The sequence below is a fragment of the Gymnogyps californianus genome, unplaced genomic scaffold (genome assembly GCF_018139145.2).
Source record: "Gymnogyps californianus isolate 813 unplaced genomic scaffold, ASM1813914v2 HiC_scaffold_34, whole genome shotgun sequence".
Lineage (NCBI taxonomy): Eukaryota > Metazoa > Chordata > Aves > Accipitriformes > Cathartidae > Gymnogyps > Gymnogyps californianus.
This window is the reverse complement of record NW_026114224.1, coordinates 829,130-838,698: the sequence shown is the minus strand read 5'-3', so window position 1 is coordinate 838,698 and position 9,569 is coordinate 829,130. Positions and strand designations below refer to the sequence as shown.

At 49.5% G+C, this 9,569-nt stretch overlaps 1 non-coding gene across 1 annotated transcript; it reads left to right on the top strand.

The window, feature by feature from the left end:
- Window positions 1-992: 992 nt before the first annotated feature.
- On the top strand, window positions 993-1,074 carry TRNAS-AGA (transfer RNA serine (anticodon AGA)). Its single transcript has one exon. It is a non-coding gene; the product is annotated as a tRNA-Ser (tRNA).
- The last annotated feature ends 8,495 nt before the right edge of the window (window positions 1,075-9,569 follow it).

Below are 9,569 nucleotides of genomic sequence, written 5' to 3'. Positions count from 1 at the left end.
AGGTAGGGAGTCTACTTGTGAGAGGCTCCTTGCGTTTCCCTTGGCCCACAGGCCATAAGCTGCAAGAGAAATGAGGGTGTCTCAGTTCTTAGTCACCAGGACCATTGTTACATCCAGTTCCGGTAAACTTCAGGGTGTCAGACAGGCACTACCAAATTTACCACGTCCCCACTGACTCATTAACGCCATTTTCCTGCTCCAGAGCCAAAATGGAATCGGAGCTGCTTTCATCTAGTGATGTAAATTATTGCTTTTGTGGATTGTTTAATATTTTGGTCCATGCTCAAGAATGTCACAATGCTTGCAGTGCTGGGAAAAAGCTCTGGACATACCTATTCCACCAAAACAAGCTCTCTCCAGTCTCCCTCTAAGTCATCCGCACCTCCCGTTTATTCTCCCTTTGCCCCTCCTGACTTTTCCTCAGCCAGGCTCTACCTCGCCCTTGCCATAGATCTCTCCCACTCTCGCAAACCATTCCCCCTACACACCAACAACCTGCATGGCAGTCATGGTCTTTGTTCAAGGCTTGACACCACCCTACGTCCCCAAGAGGCTGGAGGTGCTGCCGGGAGGTCACCACCTCCCCTGCAGGAGTGTCCTCCTCCTAGTGCTCCCAGCAAGCTTGGAGACCTCCTCAGCTAAATCTGAGAAGCCAAGTGGGGTCTAATATGCCCACCTGACCCTGGTTGTCTCCACACAGCTGCCTTCCCTTCTTCCCTGGAGGCAGCAGAGATGGCAGCTGGGGAGAGAAAGCATCCCCCTGTGGCAAGATATCCCAGGTGCGCGGCTGAGGACAAGGCGCTGAGAGCTGCAGCTGTAGCCCCTGGGGCTATGCCTCTCAAGGCCTGTGGAAGGCTGTCACCAGGTGCCTGTCATGCTCAGTGCAGGTCCCAAGTGCAGGGCTTCGAGTGGAGCATTGCCCTGAAAGTCCCAGGGAGCCGGGTGTCATTGCAGAGGGCATGTGATCGGCAGGGCAGAGAGGGCTGGAGCAGGTAGTTGTGGCCGAGTGGTGAAGGCGATGGACTAGAAATCCATTGGGGTTTCCCCGCGCAGGTTCGAATCCTGCCAACTACGGGGCGCACTCCCCTTTTGGGCTCCCTGCAATGGACCACACTGTTTGGGCTCCCTGCAATGGACCACGCTGCAGCCGTGGGACTCAGCTCCACACTGTACCTGCTGCCCAGGGAGACGGTAAAACCCCCTTGCCTACAGCACTTGGGAAATCCTGCTCCCATTGACAAGGTAGGCAAGTAGGGGGAAGAGAACGGACCAGTGCCAAGTATGAGCCATGAAAAGAGGTCCACTGTTGTTGGTTCTTGAGCAGAACTTAAGAGCCTGAGCTCACCTGACATCCCAAGCAGAACAACCCCACCAGCTGTCTTCCCTATGCCTGAAACTACAGCAGCTCCTCTCCAAAGAGAGCCTGCACAACATGGTCCTCATTGCTAAAGATGAAGGCAAGACACCTCATGGATCTGAGATCTTGCCTGGGGTCCTGGGGATATTCTGCCTGACCCAGCCCCAGCCCTTGCACACATGGACAACCTTTCCCCGGGGGCTTTCCAAATTTAACCGAAGAATGAGATGATAAGGGGTGGGTCTCTCCTGGCTCCTCCTCTTCTGGGAAAGATGTGGAAGTGCGAAGGAGGCCATGGTGGTGACTGCGGCATCAGGAGACCATCCCCTGCCATCACAGACCCTGATGGGTGGCATGGAAAAGACCCGGAGGCTTCCCAGAGGACTTCTCTCAGTCGCATACCCAGCTGCTCCCCACAGAGCAGCAGCAGAGGAGGGGCTGCAAGTAGCCTGCCTGGGTGGTTCAGCATCTTAAGGAAAAGGGAAACTCGGAGGGGCACATGCAGAGAGAGCCCGGAGAAGGAGAAGGAGAGAAGAGCCAGTGGCTGGTGCATGGTCCGTTCCCCGCAGCCATGCCACTGAGGGTGGCGGAAGCAGTGCAAGCAAAAGAGAAGCTGAGGGAGGTTGGCAGCACGGATGAAGAAGGAAAGGGGCAGTGGAAGGGGGACCCGGAGCTGAGCCAGGGACCTCTTGATCTGCAGTCAAATGCTCTCCCCTGAGCAATAGCCCCTGCAGCAGGCAGGCTGCGGCCGCACTCTCCGTGCTCACATCTGCTCCCACATCCCAGCCCTCTCCATCCCGCTTTTGCTTTTGTCTCCTCTCCTTGCTTTCTGCGTGCTCTGGTGTGTGGATGGGACAGGGAACCAGCAAACACAAGCCCAAACATGCAGGCCTCAGCACTGCCACCTCGTCCCTCAGCCTCACCAAGAGGTTCTACCAGCTCAGCCTGCCCAGAGCCTTCCTGGGACACATCCGGCAGCATTTAAGACTGGCCACCACCCAGTCCGGATGGGCCAGCCCTGCCCTGGGGCGACTGGGAACCACCTCCACCCCAGCAGCGTTGGGCAGGACAGGAATGGCGCCAGGCACGGAGAGGAGGGGTTTCTCTGGCTCTTTGGCACCCTGCAAGGTGGCGGGGGCAGCCCTCGGCTGTTGGCGAGCAGCAAGGGCAGGGCTGCGCCAGGAGGGAAGACAAGCCAGGAGCTGGGGGGGAGCGCAGCACAGCACGGGCAGGGCAAGGCCCTCGCAGCTGGTGTGAAAGGCAAGGCAGTAACTGCTGTATGACTTGCTTACAGGAAGGAACACTGCCTAGGACTAAGAGCTTTTACCTCAGGGTCAACGTGACCTGAAGACCCAACCTAAACCGTCTCTCACTGGCTGAGAACACCCCATACAGACAATAGAACAATAGGAGATTTGTCTTTCAAAAAAAACCCAGGTATATAACCAGGGTGAGAAAAGCAATCGACCTGAATCTAGTAGAAAACCCCTCCGCCTGCACGGGACATTGGTCTAGAACCAGGAAGATTAACAGCCCACTGACCATACGTCCACACCACCTGCCCGGGAGAAGCACCTAGTGCTTACGCGAGCAATAGTAACTGATTAGCCCACCCCTTAACAGGAGTAATTTGACTGGTCAACACAACTGCATTGTAAACATCTAGAAACCCTGCTTTCCTCTATATCGGGGTCCTCCACGCGTTAGGCTGGGGCACCGCTATGTGCACAGCTAAAATTAGGGATTTACGGATTCCCTTGGTAATTCTATGCTAAACGTCCTTGTCTGCCTCCTTGGCCAGCAAAGAACTGACTTTTACACTGGGTACAGTCCCGCACCCCGTGCGAGCTGGATTTCTGGGCAGGGTTGCAGCCCTCCTGAGCTCGCTGGAGAGCCACTCCTCTCCGCCCTGCCAAGCAACAAGGCTGCCCCCTCGCTCCGGGGTTTCCTTCAGTGCCTGCAGAGCCAGCTTGGGCGGTCAAAGAGAAAGTCCCCAGCCAGGGTTATGGGCAGGAGCTGTGGGGAGAAGGGCAAGGCAAGGCCCTTGAGCTACCCTCCTGTCGTGGTTTAACCCCAGCCAGCAACTAAGCACCATGCAGCTGCTCGCTCACTCCGCCCACCCAGTGGGATGGGGGAGAGAATTGAAAAAACCCCTCGTGGGTTGAGATAAAGACTGTTTAATAGGACCGAAAGGACAGAAAATATTGATAATGATAATAATAATAATAAAATGACAATAATAATACTAGAAGAATTAGATACAAATACAAATAATACAAATCAAGTGATGCACACCGATGCCCAGTTAGTGCCCGAGCAGCGATCCACCCCCCCCAGCCAGCTCCCCCCAGTTTATATACTGGGCATGACGTCATATGGTATGGAATATCCCTCTGGCTAGTTTGGGTCAGCTCTCCTGGCTGTGTCCCTCCCAACTTCTTGTGCCCCTCCAGCCTTCTTGCAGGCTGGGCATGAGAAGCTGAAAATCCTTGACTGAGTATAAACACTACTTAACAACAACTAAAACCATCAGGGTGTTATTAACATTATTTTCCTACTAAGTCCAAAACACTGCTCTATACCAGCTACTAGGAAGAACATTAACTCTGTCCTAGCTGAAACCAGGACTGTATCCAGCCCTTATTCTATACCATCCACATCATGTTCAGGTCCCACACTTTCCAATACATTTTCAATTAATCACCACCTCTTTTCGTGTCTTTTGATACATATACACACAGATATCATTCCCTTAATCTTTAGGTCTTTAAAATGTCCATTTAAATGTCCCTTTAAAATGTCTGTTGTGTTCATTCAGTCCATGACTTTGGGCTCCATCTGTCATAACAGTCTGTCTGGGCAGGAGGGTTGGCGCGAAATCCGCTCAGTTGGCAGAGCATTAGGCACAGCAGGAGGAGAGTGTAGTGTTGGATTGTTGCATGCTGCAGTCAGTCCTGGTTCCATCACTACTGCGCTTTGCTCGGTTTTATTGAAGTTCATTCTTCACTAATTTGGGTGATTCTTACTGTAATACCGTTGATACAGCATATAACAACTACAGTAGGGAGGACGTACAGTGGCAGGGTTATATAGCAATTAACATTATACAATTTAATTCATAGGCTATTGTCACCTAAAATCAAATCCCCTTGAGGCACACATCGGACTTCCCCATCCTTCCGCATCACCCACCAAGTGCATCCAGGTCCCACGAATGGGTTTGTCTTTGCCTGAGGCAGTAGTAACCCAGACTGTCTTCCCTAGCATATATTTCATGTGCAATACAGGAACTTTATCCCCTTCAACAGTATGTAAAAGTTTTGATTGGGCAGGGCCAGCCCGATTGGCAGATCCTCTAGTGTTGACTAACCAGGTGGCCTTTGCTAAATGTGTATCCCAATGTTTGAAGGTCCACCACCCATTGCTCTCAATGTAGTCTTTAACAGTCCATTGTATTGCTCAATTTTCCCGGAGGCTGGTGCATGATAGGGGATGTGATATACCCACTCAATGCCGTGCTCTTTGGCCCAGGTGTCTATGAGGTTGTTTTGGAAATGAGTCCCGTCGTCTGACTCAATTCTTTCTGGGGTGCCATGTTGCCATAAGAATTTGCTTCTCAAGGCCCAGGATAGTGTTCTGGGCGGTGGCATGGGGCACGGATATGTTTTCAGCCATCCGGTGGTTGCTTCCCCCATTGTAAGCACATGGCGCTTGCCTTGGCCGGTTTGTGGGAGTGTGATATAGTCAATCTGCCAGGCCTCTCCATATTTGTATTTCAGCCATCATCCTCCATACCAAAGAGGCTTTAACCGCTTGGCTTGCTTAATAGCAGCCCATGTTTCACATTCATGGATAACCTGTGTGATAGTGTCCATGGTCAAGTCCACCCCTCGATCGCGAGCCCATCTATATGTTGCATCTCTTCCTCGATGGCCTGAGGTGTCATGGGCCCACCGAGCCATGAGTAATTCACCCTTATGCTGCCAATCCAGATCCACCTGAGCCACTCCAATCTTAGCAGCCTGATTCACCTGCTGGTTATTTTGATGTTCTTCAGTGGCCCGCTCTTGGGTACGTGGGCATCTACATGAACGTACTTTTACAACCAAGTTCTCTAGCCGGGATGCAATATCTTGCCGCAGTGCAGCAGCCCAGATGGGTTTACCTCTGCATTGCCAGTTACTCTGCTTCCATTGCTGCAACCACCCCCACAGAGCATTTGCCGCCATCCATGAGTCAGTATAGAGATAGAGCACTGGCCACTTTTCTCGTTCAGCAATGTCTGAAGCCAGCTGGATGGCTTTCACTGCTGCAAACTGACTCGATTCACCTTCTCCTTCTGCAGTTTCTGCAACTTGTCGTATAGGACTCCGTACAGCAGCCTTCCATCTCCGATGCTTTCCCACAATGCGACAGGACCCATCAGTAAACAGGGCATATTGCCTCTCATTTTCTGGCAGTTTATTATACAGTGGGGCCTCTTCAGCATGTGTCACCTCCTCCTCTGGCGATATTCCAAAATCTTTGCCTTCTGGCCAGTCTGTGATCACTTCCAAAATTCCTGGGCGACTGGGGTTTCCTATTCGCATTTGTTGTGTGATCAGTGTGACCCACTTACTCCATGTTAGCATCAGTTGCATGATGTGTAGAGGGAACCTTCCCTTTGAACATCCAGCCCAGCACTGGCAGTCAGGGTGCTAATAGGAGCTGTGTTTCAGTACCAACCACTTCTGAGGCAGCTCGACCTCCTTCATATGCTGCCAGTATCTCTTTTTCGGTTGGAGTATAGCAGGCCTCGGATCCTCTGTATCCCCAACTCCAAAACCCTAGGGGTTGACCTCGGGTCTCCCCTGGTGCTTTCTGCCAGAGACTCCAGGTCGGGCCATTCTCCCCAGCTGCGGTATAGAGCACATTTTTAATATCTTGTCCTGTGCAGACTGGCCCAAGGGCTACTGCATGAACAATCTCCCATTTAATTTGTTCAAAGGCTTGTTGTTGCTCAGGGCCCCATTGAAAATCATTCTTCTTCCAGGTCACTTGATAGAGAGGGCTTACAATCAGACTGTAATTTGGAATATGCATTCTCCAAAAACCCACAACACCTAAGAAAGCTTGTGTTTCCTTTTTACTAGTTGGTGGAGACATAGCTGTTATTTTGTTGATCACATCCATCTTGCCATTTTATTCCTAAAAATTGAATCTCCTGTGCAGGTCCCTCCACCTTACTTTGTTTTATGGCAAAACCACCCTTCAGAATGATTTGGATTATTTTCTTCCCTTTCTCAAAAACTTCTTGCTATGTTGCCATATGCGATGATGTCATCAATGTACTGCAGGTGTTCTGGAGCTTCACCCTTTTCCAGTGCATTCTGAATTAGTCCATGGCAAATGGTGGGGCTGTGTTTCCACCCCTGGGTCAGTCGATTCCAGGTGTACTGGATGCCCCTCCAAGTGAAAGCAAACTGTGGCCAGCTGCCAAAGGGTTTGAGAAAACGCATTAGCGATATCAATTGTGGCATACCACTCGGCTGCCTTTGACTCCAGTTGACGAATCAACTTATGGATGGGAATCAGGGAGTCTTGGTTTGTGCAATATTGCCGCCAGTGCACCATTGTTGTAGCGATTGGCACCTGTTGTTCTTCAACCCTCAGGAACCCCACAACAGAAGGGTCCACCGAGAGACTGGGCAAGGTGGACAGCTGTTTAATTGCCTCTGTCTCCAAGGCAGCTATACTAAAGGCCCACCGATACCCTTTTGGGTCCTTAAAATACCCTCTTCTGAGGCAGTTTATGCCAAGGATGCACGGGGCCTCTGGGCCAGTCCCAATGGGTGTTTTTTGCCACTCACTCCCAGTTAGGCTTAGTTCAGCCTCCAATACAGTTAGCTGTTGGGATACCCGTCACCCCAGAAATACAAATGGTTCTACCCCTTTATAGCTTGATGGCTCTAGGGTACCTTCTGCACTGGTGTCCACTAGAGCCTTATACTCCTGTGGGTCTGATATGCCAGGCTATCAGATCCACACAGTGCAGTAAACCCGGTTGTCCCTTTCCTCCACCTGGCTGGAGCAGGGCCCCTCTAGTCGTGTTCATAGGATTCTCCACTCACTTCTTGTAAAAATGGATTAAAATTCCTTCTCACAGGGTCAGAGTAACATTAGCTGTAGCAATGGTTCACGGACTCTGGTGCGGGTAAAACCAAAGACCTTTATTGTTTACAAATTTGTGCTTATATAGATTCATTAGCTGTCCACGCGCTCAGGCTTGTTCCATGATTAGTTAATACCTTCTGTTCACACACCGTGGCTAAGCTTCTGATTGGTGCTGTCGAGCAAGACACACGTTTTCTGGCTTCGGTCTCTTATCTGTTTTCCAAGTTATTTCAGTCTTCAGCTTCTTTTCTGCACACCTGCTTTATCACTTATTTACTCCTTATTCTATGTCTTTCAAGGCTATGTCTAATTGTTCAAGGCTGCTCGCAAAACTCCCTGCGGATTCCCACAATTCCCCCTTTTTGTTTTTCTACCCAAAATGCAGTGTTTATCATCCTCTGCAGGGCCCTTTGCAGACAGGATAGCAAACACTGAATAATGAGCAGGAGGCCACAAATAGCACATAATAAAATTAGCCCAATCTTTATCAAACCTTTAAGCCAATCATTCATTCCCCAGTTACTAAAAGATTTTCTATCCAACCCCATCCATCATCAACTTGTAGCTTTTTAGCTCCCTCTTTCAATTGTTGAATGCTACGGTGGATAGATTCCGAGTAATCGGAGAGATTAATACAACACATACCGTCAAGGTCTTTACACTCGGGCTCCCATGCTAAAAGCAAAAAATCAATTGCTGCACGATTTTGCAAGGTTGCACGTCTTACAGAATCAACACCTAAAAGCAAACTACTCAAGGCTTGAGAAGTAGCATTAGTCTGCTTGGCTAGCCAACATCCCAACTTATTTAGTGTGCCTAAGCCTGTGAGCCTGCCACCCCTGGCGCAGCTATAGAAGCCATAATTATCTTTTCACTGTTCCAAAATTCCACATCATCCCTGCACTCTGCCTTAAGGGCATGGGTCGATCGCTTGGAGCACTGGTGATTAAAATTATTGATGTATTTGGTGTTAGCAAAGTGAGCCTCCCCAAACTGCAAGGCCCTCCTTTTATATGAGATGGTATCCTCCCATGCGCCATCGCCACAAATAAAAAGGATCCCTGAGGGAAGCGCCAGAGGCGCATTGCTAGATTTGGAAATATTCAGGCTAGTATAGTTGCACCAGGCTGTATTATTTCTATATATGGACAGAGACGAGTTGGTATTTTGCGCTGTCGTTCGATTGCGCCCTGAATAATTAAAATACAAACAGCTGTCCATTTTAAACTGAACCCAGGAGTCCAAGTTCTTGCGGCTCCTGTGGTAATTGGGGTAAATGAGCACTCCACTCGTCCCAGTTGTCGACACAGGTGTTGAAAACTGGAGCACAAATGCTGGGACTGGATAGTGTTGGGCCAGGTATCTGCCAGGACTCCAACAAGACATGTTGAAAAAGGGTTCCCTGGAGATAAAATAGACAGGCAAATAAAATCTTGTCCTGTTAGATTCACTAACGTGACCCACACATTCGTCTTGGTTGTGATGGCACCCATATTGCTTGTATACACCCAATCAAACTTAAAAAAAGGTTGTTATCCTCTCCATTTTATATACCGGTCTGTATAACAACAAAAATAATGGATTGAATAGATCTTACGTATACTATTGATTCTCTTACAACGAATACACAATGGTGCTAAAGTATGATTCAGATAAATGTGCTGATTACCATTAAAATAAATCAAATACTTTCTACAAAATATACAATGTACAGTAAATATCCACAGCAGCGCTTACAGACTAGACATATAGACACCTGCGGCCTAGAGAGGCCTGATACACAACTCCTTACTGTCTCAAGCAAGTCATTTCCCATCAAAACAGTTTGCGCTGTCACTCAAAATGTCTTCTGATGTCTCGGCAGGCCCTTCAGGGTCTTTTGTGGTTGTCTGTTGTTTGCCTGGTACCTGCAGCTTTGTGAGCACTGGCCGTACACACCGAGCTGGAACCCAGCGGGGCCCGTGATCTGTCAAAACACAAGCATACCCTCTTCCCCATGTTATTAATGTAAATGGACCTTCCCATTTACCATTTAGTAGGGATTTCACCATGACAGGTA